The 24,567-nt window shown below is 42.4% G+C and overlaps 1 pseudogene across 1 annotated transcript in view; it reads left to right on the top strand.

Annotated features, from left to right (window-relative positions):
- The first annotated feature begins 14,287 nt into the window (after positions 1-14,287).
- The window catches only part of LOC145483800 (uncharacterized), a 12,768-nt pseudogene continuing 2,488 nt past the window's right edge, over positions 14,288-24,567 (top strand). The window contains exons 1-3 of the transcript XR_014048960.1: positions 14,288-16,235; positions 17,236-21,367; positions 21,494-24,567. The exon at positions 21,494-24,567 is cut by the window's right edge and continues 155 nt beyond it. The product of XR_014048960.1 is annotated as an uncharacterized LOC145483800 (transcript). The remainder of the gene's footprint in view (positions 16,236-17,235; positions 21,368-21,493) is intronic.

The following is a 24,567-nucleotide window of genomic DNA, read 5'->3' as shown; positions in this document are numbered from 1 at the left end:
AGACTGCTGCGGGTTGTGTTTCGAGTATAGATAAAGAAGTTCCGTCTTGTCCTTATTCAGTTTTAGCTTGTTAAGAGACATCCACTTGTCAAGATCAGACAAACATTCCTCAATTTTTCCAACTGCATTAGTTAATTCGACGTCGTTGTTTGTTGAAAAAGAGATATATAACTGAGTATCGTCAGCGTAGAAGTGAAATTGCATTTCGTGGTACCGTAGAATGTCAGCCAGTGGTGCAGTATAAAGTAAGTACAGGATAGGCGCTAGGACCGAACCTTGGGGGACTCCACATTTAAGCTCACGAGATTGTGATTTTTTTCCATCGATTAAGGTAAATTGTGTGCGGTTTGTAAGATAGGAACGAAACCATTCAAGGGCAGTGCCACAGATTGAAAACTTGGATTTCAGTCTTGTTAGAAGAATGTCGTGATCAACAGTGTCAAAAGCAGCAGATAGATCAAGCAGCAGGAGTATAACACAGTGACGATCGTCAATGGCACGCAAAATATCATTGTGTACACGTACAAGAGCGGTTTCACAGCTATGAAATCGCTTGTAGGCTGATTGTAGCGGTTCATTAAGTTGGTTGGATTCCAAGTAGTCCTGAAGACGTACTGCAACAACTTTTTCGATGATTTTTGAAATGACCTTGAGATTTGAGATAGGCCTATAATTACTAAGGATTTCGTGGTCCAAGGATGGTTTCTTGAGTAGTGGCAGTAAGACGGCGGTTTTTAGTGAAGGAGGCACATATCCAGATTCCAGGGACAAGTTTACAATCCTGCAAAGCGTGGGTAGAAGCATGTCAAAATTTTCTTTTAACAAGACGGCAGGCAGAGGGTCCAGGCTACAAGACTTAGACACAACAGTGCGTGCAACTTCCGAAAGTTCAACGATTGAAGTAGGTGAGAAGGCATTTAACTGACAGTCGAGCGTTAATTTGTCCAAAGTACAGAAGAGATCAGGCATTTCGGCAGCTTCGAGTTTACATCTTATAGTGATAATTTTATTTTCGAAGAAAGTGATAAAATTATTGGCAAGTTCCGTAGCCGAGGAACAAGACGGAAGACACTTCTCGGGCTTCCTGTGGAGAAGGCGGTCGATGGTGCGAAAAAGAGACTTATCGCTTCCAGCCTCGTCGATAAGATTGGAGTAATAATCTATTTTTGATTTAAAAATAGTGTTTTTCACAACAAGGCACTGGTCGACGTAAGATTGGTAATCAGACGCAAGACCGGAACGACGCCAGCACCGTTCACGTTTACGACAAATGGTTTTGTGATGTCATACATAGCGACTTATAGCGGCAACTTGTCCCTGTGTCATGTCAAAGCATGCATCGACTTCAGTTTTGAAAGCAACAGACATGAAGCAGTTTGTCACAAAGACCTGTCGTAGCAACTGGTCGCCTAGTGTGTCCCGACATTACAGACTGGAGTTTCTGTAGAGAAGAGTGTGTATTCGTGAACATTAGTTCTGTAATTTGAGATTTCAACACTGTGAAAATAAACAAGTTTGTTGCTATTAAGGTGACCCTGAGGTCTGTCTGGAAATAACCCATGAAAGCAAATTGTTATCCCAGTAGTGTGATGTTATATGCATGTTGGATAAGTGCCATAGCAACAAGACCAAACCCAGATAACCACAGTAGAGGCCACCGGGATTGCAGACCTTCCTTAAGTCAAGGGTGCGTCCGATCGCCTGGACCACGTCCTCCGGAAATTTCACGTTCGTCCTGCAGTCTTTTGGCCAGTAAGAACATTGGGCGCGATATTTTAGAAGCCCAAGGTCCGACCAACGATCCACAGAGTCCAAGGGATTCGTCTACAAAATGAGCTGCCGTGATTGTGCATTTACCTAATGCACTTATCATCAGCGGAAATGGTGTATTTTTTTAAAAGATTTTTTTCCGTAGGGTAGGGACAATGTTTCGTTTTTGAGACAAACGCGCCAGACCCCCAGGATACACCTGCAGGATTGACTTGACATTGGTCAGCAGTACGTCACTTTCAAAATCCCGGATGAACATGTTGAAGAGCGACCTTTGTGGAGGTTTTCAGTGTTCATCGTGCCGTTGTACAAATCGTGCGGCCGTGAGACGTGGTACAAGTAAAGAGAAAGTTTTTAATTGCCGACAATTTCGAAGAAGAAGAGAGCGAAAAAAAAAATTTAATAAAGTCGTCTGTTGTTTAGTGTAAATAAAGTGGAACCCCGTTAATACGGTGACCAATGGGCCATGAAAATTTGGCCGCATTAACGGGGTAAGGTTAGCCCCCGAGCGCTTCGTTCTCCGAATTCGTTAGTTCAGCGCTCGTCAATATTTTTTTCAGTCCTCGCCGGAAGCCCGTTCGCAGGCTAGGGTAAGGTTAAATTTCATGTCTGGTCGAAACTGAGTGACGTAATGTAAAATTTTAATGGATTGTACAGGTTGGAATTTCAGAATGTGGCAGCCGTTGGCCGTATTAACGAGGTAGTCGCGATAACGGGGGTTTTCCCATAAAAAAAAATATATATATATGGCCGCTTCTCTGGGACAAAACAGTGGTCGTACAAATAACGAGGTGATCGTAAGGCACAGTATTCTATCCTCAGCTTAACCCCTGGGGGAGGAGATTTTGGTTTGAATTTTACGTCCTATGCCCCAGGGATTTAGTAGGTTTTCTTCCGCCTGAAAACAAATCTCCGGGGGTTTTCCGGAGATCAATCCCCGGGAAAGCCAATGGTAAGTGCATAAGTCGAGGAAGGCAAGCGCTCGTGGAGCTCTCGGCAAGGCCTGCGCGGCCAGGCCGCGAGAGCAACAGCGAATTAGCAATTAAACAGCATGCTGAGTCCACGGACCACAACATCCACCAGCAGAGACTCTCAGATCCTCGAACGCGCTGTTACCAACTATCACAAGAGGCTTTTCTAGGAGTCATGGCTTTCAACTTTGAACAGTTCCGCCGGAGAGGCTTACTTACCGTTTATTAAAAAATCAATAAAACGGCAGGAAGCGGGGTTGTAGCGCAAGGAATGATGAAGGTGGACAGGAGCCACTCGAAATTCAGTAAAGAAAAAAAACATGATCTGATTGAAAATATCTTAGAGAAGTTTGTAAACACTTGCTGGAATTGCTGGAATTACTGGAATCTCTGTTAATAACCTCGTTCCCAGGGTCCTCACTCTTTCTAGATGACCCAAGGACCCTGGAAACGAGTCAGATTGTCGCTACGCGGGCACCTCTGGGAATGGCAATGAGTTGAACGCTTTGAGAACGCACGAAAATGTCTTTGGCGAGGTATGATTTCTCAGACGTTTTCCGATCTAAGAGATATGTCCGTTAGATTTTGCTAACACAATTCATTCTTAACAATTTCAGTCTTCTTCCGGCACCATTACACGTGCCTTATCGTGAGAAGGACGAAGACGATGATTTAGAAAAAGCCTACAAAGAGGTTGGTGTGTGGTGTTTGATTTCTCGGCCATGTTGGATAATTTATCAGCGTCGTGAGGCTTTCAGCAGTGATCGATCGCAATATTTAGATTTTTTAAGATTAATACTGGCGATCTGTTGTTTAGTTAAAGGTTTCAGCTGTTAAGAAAGAGCCTCCGCCTTACGGACAGCGACATGGCTGGATTCCAAGGAAACTGGAGGTTTGTACTGTCATAGAAGAATTTAAAGCCATGTATTGGATGTAGTAGTTGGAAACATGCTTATAAAGTTTACATTGGATATATATAAAGCTGTGTACCGAATGTAGCTGTACTGTAATTCTCATTGTCAAGTCTTAATTCTAGCTACCTGTACTATACAGTCATTTAATTAAACTTTGTGTTTTATCCAAGTGTATAAGAAGTAACTATTCAGCTTAAAATGGAGAGTTTGCAGTACCATTTAGGGTAATGAGCCGAAACAAATATGAGAGAAGACAAGTCGTTATTTTAGAATTGGTGTCCCTTGGGGTGATAAACATTTCAAGCCACGCCCACAAAACAGGATCTTCATAGCTCTTAGGGGTTCTCTCAAAATTTCCGACGAGCACCCCCGTCCTTTTTATATGCATATGGGAGTCTTCCCTCCCCCCGGAATCGACCGCCCCATCAGGTAACATCAGATTATCTTACCTCTCGGAATTACCGACTGTTTCCTCGTGCTATGTAATTCATCCCTTATTGACCAAACGTGTTCGGTCAAGAAGGTTGCTTGTAATCCATCAAATATTTTCGCTCGCGCGATAGGTCTAAACGTGTCACGTGACTGAATATGCCCCGGCTAAAACTGTGGAATATTCGAGTGATATTCTCCAATTTTCAAAATTTCGCGTGTCGCGTGTCGCGTGTCGCGAAAATATGCTCGGATATTTTGTCCTTGGACATTATCTGCTCCTCAAAGCTTCGTAGAGCTACGCTCTAGGCAAACTGTTCGCTTCTCGGAACAGATAATATACGCGGACAAATGTCCGAGCACATTTTCGCCCCAAATGGAGGCTATCGTTAATATAGATATGGACCCTTTTAGCTTGGGCCGTTTGTTTTCCTAATGCAGACCACGTGATGCTCTTTAGAGAATTGCTCTTTTATCCATCTAAAATTCATTCATTCATATACATGTGACTATTTGAAAATTCGATAGCAAGAATTCTCAAGAGTATCTTCACATGGTCTGGAATGGGGCAACAAACCGCGCAAGCTAACAAGGTCCATTGGTCTCATTTCGTTTCTTTTTTTTTCTCTTGTGTCATTGGTAAAAAAATCATGTAAAAAGGAGGAAGTTTCTGGAGCTTTGAATTGCACCTTTATAAAGACCAAGAAACATTAAGCAACAAGTCGAGTGATTGTAACACGTCGTGAGGATACATGGTGAAGTTTGTGGAAATCTTTCTCCCAGTGACAAGTTGCACGATTCTGGTTTGAATTTGACTGGCCTAGTCAGTCTAACCAAACCGAACGAATAGTCAGTTTAACCGCTCCAGTGGTGGCTTATGCATTTAATAAATCCTTTATTGAACACGCAAACAAAAGGCAAAGAAAAGAACTTGGCCAATATCCCGATATCGTGACCTCACGCTTGATAAATAACGCATATATGTAGACGGTCACTAACAAAATATCAAGGCGAGCTAATTCTGTAAACAGCAATTTCCTTCCTTGATCGATCAGTCACACACTGTTATCTTTGATTACATTTTAATACTTGCTCAGGTGATAGGAAGAGAGTCCAAAAAGAAACTAAGTTTATTTGCTCCAGGTCTACTGTAGGTTTTGTGCGACAAAATGGCTTAATATTGGTGTCCGCGTCCGCTTAACAGAGGACTCCAGCTGGTGTTCCCACTTAATATGGGGTCCGCTTAATACAGGTCTTACTGTAGCTTGCAACTGAGGCTAATGCAGGGAGTCTAATGACATTGATCTCCTTTTAATGATATTCCTCCGCATGATCCTCCATTTCAAGCTAGTTCCAGTCCAATACCGAGAATACGAAAATGGTCTATTTTCTCTTCCGGTTTAGTCACAAACCACGCAAGGTAAAGACCTGGAACCAGTCAGCCTGTGACGTCAAAACATGACACACTTTCAGAACCAAACAAACAGAAACAAAACGCTTTACGAAGCGCAAGTGGGTTAATATTTGGAATGCCAATATAAATTAGGGAAATAGAAAATGGTAACCACGGTTGAGCTATGTAAATTAAAAAGGGGCTGACCCCCCTTATGATAATCTACGAACCTCGGTCACTGTCCAGATACAGTCGCCAGCTAGCCCAAAACTGGCGAACGTTTTAACAGATCATCGAATGAAAAACATTGCCATTAAAAAAAAAAAAACTCACTTGGTGAGTAAATCGTAAAATCTCCACATGAACAAATTCAGCAGCGACCTATTTGCAGGATCAAAGTAGCAACTGACTCAGTGTTACATCCAACTTCGGGCTTCACCTGAGCCCCTTGTGATACGACCCAGCGTTGTAGAACGTTTCCAGTTCATAAAAGCTTCTCAGGGATGGACATGTTTTTTTTTTAATTGCTCTTTTTTTATTAATGCATGTGTTTATGTCAAAAAAAAAATATGCATTTACCGAAAAACAGCATCTGACTTTCCGATTTGTATCAAAAAAAAAGCATGTGGAGCTTTTAATTGATCGAGCATCTCGATTGCCAACTGACAACATGCTAGCCCCACAAAAGCAGCATTGTCGCTCCCTAAATTAACACTAGTGTTAAGCCCTGGCCAAAAGCAACTTGCGACTCAGTTTCGCCAGCTGGACTTACGTGCTCTTGCGTTGACTTGCGATGACTTACGCTCACTTCGGTCCACATGAAATTTTCACGCAAGTCGACGCAAGATTTTCATCCTTTGCCCACCCAACCCAAGTCAGCGCGAGTTGAGTGACGTTCATTCAACGTTGTAACAAGCTATTAGCCAGTGAAATACAACGTATGTCAGCGTGATGGTTACATTGTGGGCGCGCGGAACTAAGCCTAAGACTAAGCTTTGTTGCGACATGTGTGTACTTACTGTATCAACCATAAATGTAATGAAAACCATAAATGTAATAGCAGCAATAAATGTAATACAAATTTACCGTAAATGTAATACTGACCATAGATTTAATCACTTTTAACCACAAATGTAATAAATCCACTAACTATAAATGTAATAACATTTGACCATAAAAAATGTAATAAACGGAATAACCATAACTGTTACAAGACTTAGCCATAAACGTAATAAACTGCCTATTAAACCTATTACCTCTGAGTCAAGGAGCCACTCACCCTCCCACTGTCTTACTTACTTGCTCTTTCATAGGCCTTATTCCCCCTAGTTTTTTTTTTTCTCGCTGGAACAGGCTACATACAGGGAGGACAGAGGGTCCGTTCATCAAATTGGAGGACTCATTGCCCCCAGCACCGTTTGGGCCCAGGGGTCGAAACTTGAGAAGGCATCATTATAGTCCGTGCGAACATTTAGAAAGTACTAAGAGTATGAATATAAAGCCTATATACAGACGAGATTTCAAGCGCTGTAAAATAAGTGCGTTTAAAGTGCTGAAAGTTTATGACATTTAAGTACACTTGAGGTGAGCGGGGAATTGAAAAATTTTATACATTTCGAGAAAAGAGAGGTTCTTAGAGTAATTCTACGGGCAATTGAGAGAATTTTGGGACAAAGCGAAAGTAAAAAAGAGCCAAGTATTAATGCTTCCGGTTCGAACTTCTACAGTCATTTGCTCGACTCGTTTAAGACTTAGTCATTCTTTTAGAATTCAGTTGCTCATTAACAGTTAGTATTATACTTCATATTTTCCCCCCACGTCACAGTTATTTTACTCTTTCACTATCAGCAATACCAGGTGTGACGTTAATACAAACTTGGATCTTTACACAATTTCTTTAATTAATTGTTAGTTGCCATGCATTGTTGAGTTAACGTTGGCATAAACCAAGTTTTGTTCTATAGATTGTTGCGTAATATTTTACCCTTGCATGGCTAATGTGCCTCGCTGGATGCAAATATATCTAGCCTGGTTCACAAAAATATAATTGGACTACAACTTTGGCCAAAGCACAGTACGCAGTCTTATTTAAAATAGTTACACTTCCCCCAACCCTCCTGCAAGCCAGCAGTCTGTCCCGGGGCCGGCCCGTTAGCACTGTTGAGCCATTGACTGGGTACAACCGACCTGGAGGGCCTTTGAGCAGGAAATCCCGGAGCACACGATTTCTCAAATCGGGATAAGTATATATGCAAATGAAGGGGTGAGGAGGAAGAAATTTAAAATTACAACAGGTCTATTCTCTGTAAGGTGGTGTTTGACTACAATTCTACCTCTTCTTGTTTTTTGGAAGTTGGAAAGTCCTAAAAATTTTCACTCGCAAACACCTCAAGCGCACTTATTTTAGACCAATCGGGCCGGATCTCGTCTGTAATGATGCCGTTTCGGATTCTGGCCTCTGGACCAAAACGCTGCTGGGGCAATGAGTCCTCCAATTTGACTTGGGGGGTCCCTGTCTTCGCTGTGCGAAGTAAGAGAGTTGCAGGGTTGGTGGCCCCTTGACGCAGAGGTAACAGGTAGTTTATCATGGTTAATCCTTATAACAGTTATGGTTATTCTGTTTATTACATTTATGCAGGTCAAATTACGGATTATGATGTACCTGAGTGTTCGTGCGTGTTGCTTCCTCGCCACTGCCTCCATGGAGCATCTACTGAGCCACGACTGCTCTTCTTATGAAAATGGTAGGTAATTCTCTGCACAAAATATCCAGTGTACCTCTTGTCATTCGGAAATGAAACTCATCTATCGAATATGTCGGCACTATAACTTCGAAAAACCCGTAATTTCTGTCTAAATCTCGCCTCATAAAGATGGAAGTTGCTGCTATAACACAAATTTCTACTTCATCATTAGACTCGATCAACATTTCCTCCTCATCAGCCTTCAAAGGCTCATCTAACATTAATATCAACTCGGCTGCAATGTTGGTGTCTCTTCAGGCAACTCGCACTCAACACAGGCGAAATTTGTGACAAAATGGAACAACCTTTTCCCATTGAGAAATTCCCGAAAATTCACACCGAAATTTCCGGATATTTTTTCTAAATGGAAAGTGCCCCTGGTCTCTAAAATTGTCAATGAAAAATTCGCTTTTTAAAATTATATTAATTAAAATGAAAATGTAGGCAAACAAAGTCAAAAGTACTCAGTGAAAATGTAGATAAACAAAGTCAAAATACTCAGGTTTAGGTAAACATCTTAGCTTGGCAGAAGTCAGAGGCTCGAAGTAGAGTTTGGATTGTTAAGAATAATCTTCACATTGCCGAAACTTAAACAAAAGGAACTTGCCTCAAACTCGACGGAAATTTTATTACTTACTCTACAGGATTACCTTGGTGTCATCGCTTTCGAAAAGATTCGTTTTCAAAATGTTTCCGTCCAGGGAAGCCACTGTTTCCAAATTCCTCCGATTTAAAGACCCTTTCCGAAAACAGGCTCTGTTTTCGTGACGAATTAGTGTGGATGGTAGACCCAATAGCTGCGTTTTCAAATTTTTCCAGCGTAGTGTAGACGAGGCCTAAATGTTAACCAAGTGTAAACGATTTGATAGATACAGCCGATAACTGATGACTATTTTTAACATTTTTCATTAAATGATAATCCCTTTCTCATATTATTTTTTCAGCATTTTAATTATAATAATACATGTTACATATAAACTTATATAACCAACAAAGAATTTTAGTAAAAATCCAGAAAGGTTATTACAAAGGAAGGTAAGTAAGTCAGTCGATCGGTCAGTAACTACCTTGTGATTTTATTCATTCTCGACCCCATACCTTCGCTTTCTGAACTAAGCAAGACACGGAGCTCTGGGAAGCGTTAAGCGAACGTAGCTAGATTCTGTCGGCTATATTGGTCACACAGCGCATGCTTTGTCCAAAACGAAATAAGCGCTGCTTGATTTACAAAGACTTTATTAAATGATTGATTGATTGATTGATTGATTGATTGATTGATTGATTGATTGATTGATTGATAAATTTATTTCAATACACGGTAAAAAATCCTTCAGCATAATGTATATCAGAAGTATAAAATATCTAAATCAGCTAAACTAACGAATAATCAATACAGTATTACAAGAATAAAAACCTATAATATCACTAAAGCTACTTTTTAAGGATGCTGTGTCTCATTCAAAGCTGTAATGTTGTAGTTTACCTTTTAGTTGGGAGTTCAGGAGAAAGGTTGCTCCACAACATAGCATCCCTGTAGGAAAAACTTCTCTTTAAATAATTGATGCGGGGCTGTGGAAGGGCCAATTTATTCTCAGAATTTCCTCAGTTGATACAAAGTCGTATCATTTCGAGATACGAATCGAGATTGTAGACATTCAGGGATCAACCCATGTAAAGTTTGAACATCATCAAAATGGTGGCTACTAGCCTTTGATGATTAAGTTTTCGTCAGACTTTTTTGTCTACATCATGAATTGTTGTCGACATTTTCTCGAGCCTCTGTACTTTGAGACGAAATTCTACATTTTTGGCATTACCATTATCATGTGGAATAAAACGCTAAGTTCGTTCTGAATGCTGTCCGTCGTTTGAGCAATTTTTTCCTTAAAAAAAATGCTCTTCATTGATAATGAAACGCTTTCATTGTTTCAGAGTCTTCAAAGGAAACTAATCACGGCAGACAGTTTTGCCGCGCTCCCTGGAGCTATTTGCGCCATCAGTCACACGCAAAAGAGAATATTGTTCTAGGCGTATAATAAGATCTTTATTCAACACGCAAACAAAAGCTAACAAAAAGAACTTGGCCAATATCCGGATAGCGTGACCTCACGCGCTTGATCAATGAACGCCTATTTATAGACGGTCCCTCGCAAAATGCCAACGGGAGCTAATTCTGTAAACTGCAATTTGCTTTCATGATCAGTCACAGACTCTTATCTTTGAGTAAATTTTAATACTTGCTATTATCAGGCGCTAGGAAAAGAGTTCAAAAAGAAACTAAGGTGATTCGTGGAAGGTATAGTAAGAGAACAGTTCCTAATAAGAGCTTAACTGGGCAAAGAGGTGTAATCTGATTGGCTAAACAGGGACCATTGAACGATCGATAGATGGCGCAGATCGGTCAGTGGGTTATGCTAAAAACAATTCGAGTGCTCGTTCTCCGTTGCCACCCACATCGATAGTTGACACAGGACTTCGCTAGTCAACTACAATCAGTCGATTGAAACCTCTAGTTCGTTGTGTAATTATCATGTTGCCAGGGAACTGATGCGTTCTCTGAAGCTCGCAAAGTCTTTGTTTTCTGAAGGATGCCTGAAGGGGCCACTTGTCAGTTTGTTCCATTGTTTTTCCGCAATGTTGCTTGGAATGATTTTGTCACATATTGGGCTGTCTGTTAAGTGCCAGCGTCGGATCTGTGTTTGTAGTCCATTTTCGTCGTCCATCGTTTCTACAATTTTCACCTACAGCCGATCAAGGCAGGACATTTTGCTCAATTGAGGTTGTTTTTTTAAGAGAATTTACCAGAAAAAAAATTTTTTTTCCTTAGTTAGCTAGTGTAGAATTTTTACGAGATTCCACTGTAATCTGCTGTTCAGTCAACTTTTCCTGTTCGCAGCGCGAGCTGATTGCGACCTTGTTATTCAGTTACCAATCAGTGAAGTATGTTAGTGAATGTCAGTTTTCTGTTGCTATTTGTATATCTAATTATTCTGATGTAGAGCATGGCTACGGGGGCGGATCCAGGATTTTTCTTAGGAGGAGGTGCACCACTAAGGAATGGCGTAACTGACTGGTGCGGTAAACAAATTTTAAAAGCGAATACGAGGCTTCAACGCAGGGGGGAGGTGCGCATTTCCTGCACCCTCCCCCTAGATCAGCCCCCGGGCTATTTTATAGTACGCTCAAGCTCGGGAAACTGATTTGTCAAATCGAAAACCAAAACGATTTTTGGATCGCTTGCCATTTCCAGATATACATAGAATACTCTCAAACGTTTAATCTCTATTGAGGATCTGTGAAAATTTCAGACTCCCGGGCAGGAAAAACATTTGCAAACGGACACAACAAGGAACGCAACAACTTGGCCAATATCCAGCCATCTTGACCACAAACTTGGTCAACAACAAAATGCCAACTCGAGCCAGTTCTGTGAACCGTTTGCAGAATTGGTGCTGACCGCAATTTCTTGAATTTTCTCTCTTTTACTTGATTACTAGGCAGCCGTTCTATTTTACCGCTGCACATGTGCATAGACTATATAATATATACAATTCACTGAGACGTGAAGAAAAGACTCGAGCGTGTCCAAAAAGATCAGCAGACTGCCTGTCTAAGTTTTATTCAGATCGAATATACAAAGGAGTCACGCATCAGTTTGTTCCGTGGCTTGAAATTTACTCTCCTAGATATTTCGTTTTCTAGAAGAGTTAGCGTTTGTCCATCGTATCTAGTGCAATATTTACCTCCAGTTCATAAAGGTACAGTCTGTTGCTCAATTAATGTCTTGTAAAGGCAAATTAGCAGAAAGTTTGACTTTCGTTTTAGGTAATGTGATAATTTTTCCTGTTTACAGCACGGGCTTCTTGCCCGCTTTTGATCGATTCTGTCGACGTTCTAACACCAATCAGTCAGTTGAGGTATGTTACTGAATAGGTTCTCTATTTTTGTATCTAATTCTTTAATCAAGTTTCAGTAGTGAAAATAAGTTTAAAAACCACTTTCAAACAGCGTAATCATCTAGAAATCTTATGTTAGGGCAGAGTTCGCTTTCCATTGCCAAGATTAAACATTGCGACTTCGCCAGTTTGTACCGTTTGTTTTGAAGAAAATCACAATTTGAAATCTTAACGCTGGCAAACGAGAACTAAGCAAAATTTTGGCTCAACAAGATAGACTGATCGACATGAGGAAAGCTTTCTATCGATTTTGAAGGCATTTTCGCTTTCGTCGTCGTTTTCGCTTACCGATGCACTTTCAGTTTCATAACATAATCTTTGAGTTAATTACGTGGACATAACAAGCACTGCCTTGTCGCAGAGCTTGGCATTAGGCTCGGCACTCTTTTATATTCAACCAAAAGATATATTCTCTTGATTCAACTTTATACGCATTTCGCAGCTGTCAGGGTAAGAATGCGTATTTTGTTGACCATTGAGGGTGAACAAGAGATTGTATGCTTATTCATGCGCAGGAAGTAAACACAGTGTTTTATTTAGAGCCTTTTAGGAAGCTTAAACCCGCGCGGATTTTACGTAAAGTTTAACTGCTTGGCATTGCTTAATACCGGCAACATTTTCCTTGCAAAATGTCGCGCGACAATGTTTCCTTTAAAAGAACTGGAAGTTGAAAGCGTTGCTCCGTGTGCCACCCTTTAGCGAGTTGAAGCAACTTCTTAGGCGAATTAAAATTGACGTTAACCTGATTTATTATATGGCCACCTCCGTGAGTTAAGAAGATGAGCTAAATCCTTAGCTTCGACTGAGGTGTGATCTGCTACCCGAGCTGACAAGATGGCGCTATCTTGTCCGCTAGCGATTACGCGCGGTATCCCGCTGTTTCTTTATCCCATATAATAAATCCTTTATCGACCAAGCTTGTCAAGATGGTGGGGATATTGTTTGTTCGAGCGTTCAAGCGGTCATGATGGCTGGATATTGGCCTCTTTCTTGTCAAAAGGTTCGACGATGATCTAGATCGGGGTCCCTTGAACATGTTGCTGTACACGGAAAAAGGGTGGTAAAACGCGCAACATGTTTCAACTTGCCATGCAACATTGATGCATAAATATTTGCCTTAAAATAAAGGCAAAAAGGTTACGTCATTCCCAAGCGTAACAGTCACAACAGGATATCGGCGCATAGATTGCCGGACAGCTGTAGTACTTTTGTTAAAACAGATTGTTTATTGAAATCTCGAAAAATAATCAAAAGTGCAGTTTCCCAAGAGGGTCCCACTGGGGTTAACCGTCAACTGTCAATGGCCAAAAAATTAACCATCAACCGCCAAAAACGTAATATTTTTACATTTTTACCGTCAACCGTCAAATGTAAAAGCTAGCCAATATTAGCCGTCGAAATAATTAAGAACTCAACGTTTGACTTAAATGGGTTAAGGGCCCATTAACTGATCTTTTCGAGCCGTTGCTAAGGAAAATTTATTCTCATATAACCTCATCATTTTTAGTTAGTTCACAGTTATTTCATGTGTTTTAACTTTTTCATGATCAGTAGTACCAGTGATGACGTCATCAGGCCACGCCCTTGGTCATGCGACTAATACTGAAAAATGCAAAGGCTCCCAGGCAAATAACTTTATCGGGACTTTTTTCATTGAGTTAATATTTTAATTGAAATCCTCATTACGCTATGCATAGATTTTGTTTCATTTCTAAAAGGTCAGATTTTGAGAGAATTTCAAAATATTGAAAAACTCGTAATTTTCTGAAAAAAGCGTGATTTCGAAAAAGGAATGCACAGCTGTGTTCCCAACGTTGGATTGAATCGAAATTCGTCGAAAAAGGGTGGATTTAATGTAAAACCACGTTTTCTTTAGCATTTAGGGAAAACGGAAGTGCGCCCGATATCTCTTGGAAGTTACCCTATCAGCGCATGCGCAATTTACACTTCCAGCGCACTTCGGTAAGATCAGACAAAGCCACATGGAGTTAGATTTTCTCTTTCTATTGCTCTTGTTTTTCTGTCTTTCTCTTATTTTGCCTTTGCTTGAAATGTTTTTACTTTGCATTTTGTGAAACACAAGAGAAACATCTTAAATGTAAGCGAATTTGCAAGTTCTTGAGTTGTTTTTATTTTCCGCGCTCGGGCTGACGTAAGTAACCGGAAGTGAAATTTCAACTCCTTAGCAACGCGCGCGAGCGCGCGCATGAATTAGTTAATGGCCCTTAAGTTATGCTGTTTATAAGTGATCGTTTTAATATATCCAAGAACTGCCTTTATGTGCGAGTCCTTTAACTCAGTCTGGTCTCGGGTGCAGGCGATTGATATGTTCAGCGGTAACAAAGGGGAAGTGATCACGCTTATTAGACACATATTTGAAGACCAAAATCTAATTTTTAATGCACAAATTAAAGAACTAGTTCGGATTATTCAAATATGGGCAAAACAGTATCCGTTTAATTAAAAGAAATACAGCCAACCGTCAAACCAACGTAACCGTCAGCCGTCAAAGGTATACCCCCATTGAGACCCTCAGAGTACAAAGTCTACAGCAAAGTGGACGTTACTCGGTTTGACGAAATGGCCTCAATAAAACTACACTGTACAAACTTCATTTCGAATTCTTCGAAATCCTCGAAAATTTGGTCACATTTCCAGGCTTCCAGCCTTCATATAAGGTGGATGATGTGTCTGTGAAAAGATTTGACTGCTGACTTCAATCAATGCATTGCCGAGATCCGGTACCTCTCTTATCGCAGCGGCAAACCCCAAAATATCAACGCCACTTCCGGTTTTGGTGTCCTCGAAGTTTGTAAGAGTTGAGTCGCGCGAATTCCTGTAGATTTTTCTGTAACCAATAGGGTTTTGTGAGAGTACAGGGTTAGCTTACTGCTTACCCCCTAACCTGGAGGAGCAGGGTTTTATTTTGTCAGGGTTGTCTTTTCCTTAGCCACTGTGATCCCGTCATTTGAAGGCGACGGATACTTGCCTTTCACCATTCTTCCCCAGCTGTAGCTTGTAGGAAAGTGCATTACCAGGGTAACAACGAGGATGTGCAACAGCCGACATGGTGGCAGGGCCTGTTTGAGAGGGAGGGCTTTTGTCGGTATTTTGAGGGTGTACCTGATGGCTAAATAGCACCCAATCGAGACTCAATTCCACCCTTCAACCCCGCATTTTTATTTATCATTTAAGAGACCCAAAGTAACATTGAGGGTCCTATTTTCAGGCTTTGACAGCTACTCCAGCAGGTCCTTGATCACTGCTGATATAAGGAAGGATGGCTTTGCAGCCGTTTCAAGACGAGCAGTTGAACTATTTCAAGTTTGCTTCCATTGTACTAAATGAATTTCCCAAGGCATTACGTCATACTTTCAGATCCATGTGGGACAACACCTTTGGACATCTCCCTGGTTTCCAACCATGGGATGACTCTATTGCGGTAAGAAATCTGTTTCTCACTACAGAGGGTGGCAAAACCAAAGTTTCAACAAACCTTTCATATGAAGAATGGGATTGTACAGCCTTGTTCCAGGCCACTATTTACGCACGGTCCTTCGCTTTGCCCGACAGTAAAGGTCATCACAGGACACTCAGTGATCTGTACGTGAAGCCCCATAACTTAGCTCATGGAACATTCCATGCATCTGTGTTGAGCCCGGGTGGAAACAGGGCAGAAACATTTGCACTTGCAATTGACCAACTTCGACTGCTAAGAAATTTGCTTTGTCACTCAACCAGTTCTGAGATTGTCAAAGCAACATTTGATCAATATGTGCAACTCTCTAAAGATGCATTCAAAGCTCTAGGAATCAAAGTAGATCGCATTGATGTCATTGGTGGTTTGACCGAGTCGGACTTTCCCACAAAAGAAGTTCGCAAATTGGAGCAGGCTATGAAACAGGAGACCCAGGCATATATCAAGTTTCTAGAGGGCGTGGGCTCAGATATCGACGAGTTAAAGGGGAACATGGAGAACACAGCAAAAAAAGAAGACATCGCTAGGTTGGAACTTAAGATCAATGATCTGAAAGAAGTTCAAACTCAAGACAAGCCAGGTAACGTATTTTATTTTATCTTTGTAGAGTAACGGTTTTAATATATTGTTTCAAAAATTACTGAATACACTACTGGCAAACGAAATTTAAAACTGTTTCGCAAGGAAACCGAGACGATCCACTACCGAAGAACACTCGCAATCGTATCACTGATTTTAATTCGATCTGACATTGAAATGTACAATATATTCTACTTAACGAAATCAATTGGTAATTAACGAAACAATGAAAACGAGCGAAGCGGGAATAACTGATATAAACGTTTCAAAAATCATTATGCCACGCGGTCAATGGCCGTCAATACCGTACCATGCACGTAATATCCTAAAGCTCATAAAATCCATATAAAACTATCACTGACAAATCTGAAATGATTGACTATTACAAACAGTGATAATGAACTTACTTCTATGGCGTGTTTTCTTGGCTTTCCTTGATCGCGATAACCATAAAACAGTGTAGCATGTAAGCAGTAAATCACAAGGAACGTGTCCAAAGCAGATCTCGGGTAAACTAAACTACTTATTTAAAGTCGAGCTGAGCGTATTATTTTATGCTTTCTTTTGGGCGTGCATGAGGCCACCGCAAGTTTCCTAATTTTGAACTCTTTGCATAGTTCAATAGACCTTTTTTCCACTGGGCGGTTTTTGCCCCATTTCAGACCATGTGATGGTCAGATAGTACTGTGCATAAGAAAAGATCATTTTTAGATAGACAAAAGAACAATTCTCTAGAGAATATCACGTGGTCTGTAATGGGAAAACAGAGGCGCCCAAGCGAAAAAGGTCTATTACTATGTTAGTTCCACGTTAACAACAACTACTTTTAATTATCTAGTATTATGCCATGGATTGCTTGACTTTTTATTTTAATTGATTGAGCCTTTGTTGAGCCACAGTATTCCAAGGCCTACCAGTCGAGTACGCTTCGGTTATCATACATGCAGAAAGTAATTATTTGTAATTTTATGATTATTATTGTTTAAATCTGTCTTTTAAAGATGCGAAGCAATCACTGCCCAAATCATGTCTTCCTCCAATGGTTCCACACTTCACTGGCCGCCAGAGGGAGTGTGAAGAAATCACTGGTCACATGACTTCTGGGTCAAACCGAATCGTGTCGATCTGGGGTTCACCAGGATTCGGAAAAACGTCGGTTGCAATCGCCGTTGGACACCATCTCGACTCACAGGGATTACCCGTCTACTTCCTCTCCTTGCGAGGACTTCAGTCAAAAGATGATCTGACATCAAAGCTTCTTAGCTTTTTTAGACGACCTGCCACAAATGACCAACAACAACAACAGCGTCTTTCACTTGATGATGAGCTTTTCCAACTTTTTAACGAGATTTCAGATCCTTTTGTACTAATTCTTGATAATGCTGACGACTTACTGGAAAGTGAAATATTGAAAGTCAAAGAAGATTTCACATATTTCCTCGAAGAAATTCTCAGACGAACCGCGAAAGTGACATTGGTGATAACCACGAGGGAATCGTTAGAATTTATGAATGTTCAATTCCAAGGCCACCAGGCAGTACGAATTTGTCCATTAGATGAATTTTCCTCTCAAACCCTTGTTCACGAATTACTCCCAAATGCCACCGCTTCTGACTGCACACGAATTCAGCAAATCTGCGGTCATGTACCTTTGGCCATGAAGTTATTGTGTTCCTCTATTTCTGAAGATGATGTTGACAACCAAAGTCAAGTTCTAGCTGACTTCACGAGGTGTTTAGAAAGTAGTGACATCGTGGGGATGTTGGACAATCCAGATTATCCAAGCCATCTAAGACTAAAACTCCTATTTGACTCTTCATTTCAGAGACTCTCTGCTCAACAGAAAGAAGCTCTTGTGTCCTTGAGTGTTCTTCCAGAGAGTTTCGATGTAAAGATTGCTGCAGCTGTTCTAGGTATGTCTCAAAATGTTGCGGCGAAAAACATCCTCCAAACCCTTCGGAGGAGATCTTTTCTCGATTCAGGTTCCAAATCTGGATTATTTACGATACATAAACTACTTCAGTCTTTTGCAAGAGAAAGGGGAGAACATGAAATGAAAGGAACGATTCTTGATGCCAAATCTCGCCTGTGTACGTTTTACGTCTCCAGATTCGAGGAGCTTAATGAGCAGTTTTTGACAGGAGATTCCATGTCTGCATTTGTTGAGTTCTATGAACATGAACAAAGTTTCCTTACAAGTCTTATAGAGGGCTGTTACGATTCCAAGACTTCTGACAACGTTTTTCGAGCTCTGGTAAAAGCAGAGCTATTTCTAGACAGCCTATATTGGTGCGAGGGCGAAAACATAGACAAAATTTACGATTCAGCAATTGAAGCAGCCAGGAAGGATGGGAACAACGTGTTCTACAGGCAGTTACTTGTTTCCTTGGCTTTTACTGAAGTACCTTTGGGTTCTTACGGAAGGACGATGCAGCTGCTTTCGGAAGGGAAGTATGAGCCGTCGTGTCCTTCACTGCCGGTTAATGATAGAGGAAAACACCTGTGTTACAGCGGCATATATCAATTGGTTACTGGAAAAACAGAGGACGGAGTTCAAATCTTAGAAGAGGCTCTTTCCTCAATGGACGGAACACCCGAGCAGAAGATTCTAAGAATTATTATGTTTCAGATACTTGCTATTTATTATCGATTCATAAAGAACCCCTCAAGAATGTCAATGTTCTACAGCAAAGCGCTCGAGGAATGCAGAGTAGTGGGAGACAAAAAACTTCTTATAATTCCTGCAATGAAAGATAGAGAAAGTGAAAATGGAGAAGAAGAAATGATCGAAAGAAACCATGAAAAAGTAATAAATAGCCCATTAACATTAGAAGTTCTCTGTCTCGTGAGCCAAGCAATAAAACATTTACCTGATCCTGACACCAAACAGTGTGTAAGCAATGTCGTGCTAAATATAACAAAAGAGTTCGAAAACCCAGTCCTCCAGAGTTCACTTGGTTTATTTAATTTCCAGCGCAATGTTAATAGAGTACTTGAGGAAGTGTCCAGCAAACATGAACACGCAGAGAAACTGTCCACGGAAAGGATCCTGTATCATGAAAAGGCAATTGAACAATGCAAGAGTAGCAAAGACAATTCGCTAATCCACGAACCCAACTCCGCGACTCTGGCACTTCATCAAGAAGCACTAGCAAAGAGCTATGCTGACCACGGGGAAACACAACATAAACTAGGCGACTTTTCCTCAGCTCTTCAGTCTAAACAGCGTTCACTTAATATCAGGCTTGAACGTTTTGGAGAAGAACACTCAAGAACAGCTGACAGTTACCATTCACTCGGAATCACACAAAATGAACTAGGCGACTTTTCCTCAGGTCTTCAATCTGCACAGCGTGCACTGGATATCAGGCGCAAACTCTTTGGAGAACAACACTCAAGCACAGCTGACAGTTACCATTCACTCGGGATCACACAACTTACCCTAGGCGACTTTTCCTCAGCTCTTGAGTCTGCACAGCGTGCACTGGATATCAGGCGCAAACTCTTTGGAGAAGAACACTCAAGCACAGCTCACAGTTGCCATTCACTCGGGGTCACACAACATAACCTAGGCGACTATTCCTCAGCTCTTCAGTCTGCACAGCGTGCACTGGATATCAGGCGCAAACTCTTTGGAGAACAACACTCAAGCACAGCTGACAGTTACCATTCACTCGGGGTCACACAACTTACCCTAGGCGACTTTTCCTCAGCTCTTGAGTCTGCACAGCGTGCACTGGATATCAGGCGCAAACTCTTTGGAGAACAACACTCAAGCACAGCTGACAGTTACCATTCACTCGGGGTCACACAACATGAACTAGGCGACTATTCCTCAGCTCTTCAGTCTGCACAGCGTGCACTGGATATCAGGCGCAAACTCTTTGGAGAAGAACATTCAAGCACAGCTGACAGTTATCATTCACTCGGGATCACACAACATGAACTAGGCGACTTTTCCTCAGCTCTTCAGTCTAAACAGCGTGCACTGGATATCAGACGCAAACTCTTTGGAGAAGAACACTCAAGCACAGCTGACAGTTACCATTCACTCGGGGTCACACAACATGAACTACGCGACTTTTCCTCAGCTCTTCAGTCTAAACAGCGTGCACTGGGTATCAGGCGCAAACTCTTTGGAGAAGAACACTCAAGCACAGCTGACAGTTACCATTCACTCGAGGTCACACAACATAACCTAGGCGACTTTTCCTCAGCTCTTCAGTCTGCACAGCGTGCACTGGATATCAGGCGCAAACTCTTTGGAGAGGAACACTCAAGCACAGCTGACAGTTATCATTCACTCGGGATCACACAACATGAACTAGGCGACTTTTCCTCAGCTCTTCAGTCTAAACAGCGTGCACTGGATATCAGACGCAAACTCTTTGGAGAAGAACACTCAAGCACAGCTGACAGTTACCATTCACTCGGGGTCACACAACATGAACTACGCGACTTTTCCTCAGCTCTTCAGTCTAAACAGCGTGCACTGGGTATCAGGCGCAAACTCTTTGGAGAAGAACACTCAAGCACAGCTGACAGTTACCATTCACTCGAGGTCACACAACATAACCTAGGCGACTTTTCCTCAGCTCTTCAGTCTGCACAGCGTGCACTGGATATCAGGCGCAAACTCTTTGGAGAGGAACACTCAAGCACAGCTGACAGTTATCATTCACTCGGGATCACACAACATGAACTAGGCGACTTTTCCTCAGCTCTTCAGTCTAAACAGCGTGCACTGGATATCAGACGCAAACTCTTTGGAGAAGAACACTCAAGCACAGCTGGCAGTTACCATTCACTCGGGGTCACACAACATGAACTACGCGACTTTTCCTCAGCTCTTCAGTCTGCAGAGCGTGCACTGGATATCAGGCGCAAACTCTTTGGAGAAGAACACTCAAGCACAGCTGACAGTTACGATTCACTCGAGGTCATACAACATAACCTAGGCGACTTTTCCTCAGCTCTTCGGTCTGCACAGCGTGCACTGGATATCAGGCGAAAACTCCGTGGATAAGAACACTCAAGCACAGCTGAGAGTTACCACTCACTCGAGGTTACACAACTTAAACTAGGCGACTTTTTCTCACCTCTTCAGTCTGCACAGCGTGCACTGGATATCAGGCGAAAACTCCGTGGATAAGAACACTCAAGCACAGCTGACAGTTACCACTCACTCGAGGTCACACAACTTAAACTAGGCGACTTTTTCTCACCTCTTCAGTCTGCACAGCGTTAACTGGATATCAGGCGCAAACGCTTTCTAGAAAAACACTCAAGCACAGCTAACAGTTACCATTCACTGGGGGTCACACAACATGAACTAGGCGACTTTTCCTCAGCTGTTCAATCTGCAGAGCGTGCACTGGATATCAGGCGCAAACTCTTTGGAGAAGAACACTCAAGCACAGCTGACAGTTACCATTCACTCGGGGTCACATAACATAACGTAGACGACTTTTCCTCAGCTCTTCTGTCTGCACAGCGTGCATGGGATATCAGGCGCAAAACTCCTTGGATAAGAACACTCAAGCACAGCTGACAGTTACCATTCACTCGGGGTCACACAACATAAACTAGGCGACTTTTCCTCAGCTCTTCAGTCTAAACAGCGTCCACTGGATATCAGGCGCAAACTCTTTGCAGAAGATCACCCAAATCTAACTGACAGTTACCATTCACTGCGGGTAGCACAACATAAACTAGGCGACTTTTTCTCAGCTCTTCAGTCTGCATAGCGTGCACTGGATATCAGGCGTAACCTTTTTGGAGACGAACACTCAGGAACAGCTCACAGTTACCATTCACTCGAGATCACACAACATGAACTACGCGACTTTTCCTCAGCTCTTCAGTCTGCACAGCGTGCACTGGATATCAGGCGCAAACTCTTTGGAGAACAACACTCAAGCACAGCTGAGAGTTACCATTTACTCGGGGTCACACAACTTGAACTAGGCGACTTTTCTTCAGCTCTTCAGTCTGCACAGTGTAGACTGGATATCAGGCGCAAACTCTTTCGAGAACAACGCTCAAGCACAACTGACAGTTACCATTTACTCGGGGTCACACAACGTGAACTAGGCGACTTTTCTTCAGCTCTTCAGTCTGCACAGTGTGCACTGGATATCAGGCGCAAACTCTTTCGAGAACAACGCTCAAGTACAACTGACAGTTACCATTTACTCGGGGTCACACAACGTGAACTAGGTGACTTTTCCTCAGCTCTTCAGTCTGCACAGCGTGCACTGGATATCAGACGTAAACACTTTGGAGAAGAACACTCAAGCACAGCTGACAGTTACCATTTACTCGGGGTCACACAAAGTGAATTAGGCGACTTTTCCTCAGCTCTTCAGTCTGCACAGCGTGCACTGGATATCAGACGTAAACACTTTGGAGAAGAACACTCAAGCACAGCTGACAGTTACCATTCACTCGGGGTCACCCAACATGAACTAGGCGACTTTTCCTCAGCTCTTCGGTCTGCACACCGTGCACTGGATATCAGGCGTAAACTGTTTGGAGAAGAACATTCAAGCACAGCTCACAGTTACCATTCTCTCGGGGTCACACAACATGAACTAGGCGACTTTTCCTCAGCTCTTCAGTCTAAACAGCGTGCACTGGATATCAGGCGCAAACTCTTTGGAGAACAACACTCAAGCACAGCTGACAGTTACCACATACTCGGGGTCACACAACGTGAACTAGGCGACTTTTCCTCAGCTCTTCAGTCTGCACAGCGTCCACTGGATATCAGGCGCAAACTCTTTGGAGAACAACGCTCAAGCACAGCTGACAGTTACCATTTACTCGGGGTCACATAACGTGAACTAGGCGACTTTTCCTCAGTTCTTTAGTCTGCACAGCCTGCACTGGATATCAGGCGTAAACTGTTTGGAGAAGAACACTCAAGCACAGCTGACAGTTACCATTTACTCGGGGTCACACAAAGTGAATTAGACGACTTTTCCTCAGCTCTTCATTCTGCACAGCGTGTACTGGATATTAGGCGAAAACTCTTTGGAGAAGAACACTCAAGCACAGCTGACAGTTACCATTTACTCGGGGTCACACAAAGTGAATTAGGCGACTTTTCCTCAGCTCTTCATTCTGCACACCGTGCACTGGATATCAGGCGTAAACTGTTTGGAGAAGAACACTCAAGCACAGCTGACAGTTACCATTCACTCGGGGTCACCCAACATGAACTAGGCGACTTTTCCTCAGCTCTTCGGTCTGCACACCGTGCACTGGATATCAGGCGCAAACTGTTTGGAGAAGAACACTCAAGCACAGCTGACAGTTACCATTCACTCGGGGTCACACAACATAAACTAGGCGACTTTTCCTCAGCTCTTCAGTCTGCACAGCCTGCACTGGATATCAGGCGCAAACTCTTTGGAGAAGAACACTCAGGCACAGCGGACAGTTACCATTTACTCGGGGTCACACAACATGAACTAGGCGACTTTTTCTAAGCTCTTCATTCTGCACAGGGTGTACTGGTTATCAGGGGCAAACTCTTTGGGGATGAACACTCAAGCACAGCTGACAGTTACCATTCACTCGGGATCACACAACATGAACTAGGCGACTTTTCCTCGGCTCTTCAGTCTGCACACCGTGCACTGGATATCAGGCGTAAACTGTTTGGAGAAGAACACTCAAGCACAGCTGACAGTTACTATTCAGTCGGGGTCACACAAGATAAACTAGGCGACTTTTCGTCAGCTCTTCAGTCTGCACAGCGCGCACTGGATATTAGGCGTAAACTCTTTGGAGAAGAACACTCAAGCACAGCTCACAGTTACCATTCACTCGGGGTCACACAACATGAACTAGGCGACTTTTCCTCGGCTCTTGAGTCTGCACAGCGTGCACCGGATATCAGGCGTAAACTATTTGGAAAAGAACACTCAAGCAAAGCTGACAGTTACCATTCACGCGGGGTAGGACAACATGAACTAGGCGACTTTTCCTCAGCTCTTCAGTCTGCACAGCGTGCACTGGACATCAGGCGTAAACTGTTTGGAAAAATCCACTCAATCACAGCTGACAGTTACTATTCACTCGGGGTAGCACAAAATGAACTAGGGGACTTTTCCTCAGCTCTTCGGTCTGCACAGCGTGCACTGGATATCAGGCGCAAACTGTTCGGAGAAGAACACTCATGCACATTTGACAGTTACCATTTACTCTGAGACACAACATGAACTGGGCGAATTCTCCTTAGCTCTTCAGTCTAAACAGCGTGTTCTTGATATCGGACTTAAACTGTTTGGAGAAGAACACCCGAGTGTAGCTGAAAGTTATTCTGA

This window comes from Orbicella franksi, chromosome 4 (assembly GCF_964199315.1).
Source record: "Orbicella franksi chromosome 4, jaOrbFran1.1, whole genome shotgun sequence".
In the NCBI taxonomy this organism is placed as follows: Eukaryota; Metazoa; Cnidaria; class Anthozoa; order Scleractinia; family Merulinidae; genus Orbicella; species Orbicella franksi.
Note: the sequence above shows the minus strand (reverse complement) of the source record. Positions and strands in the feature narration are given on the sequence as shown.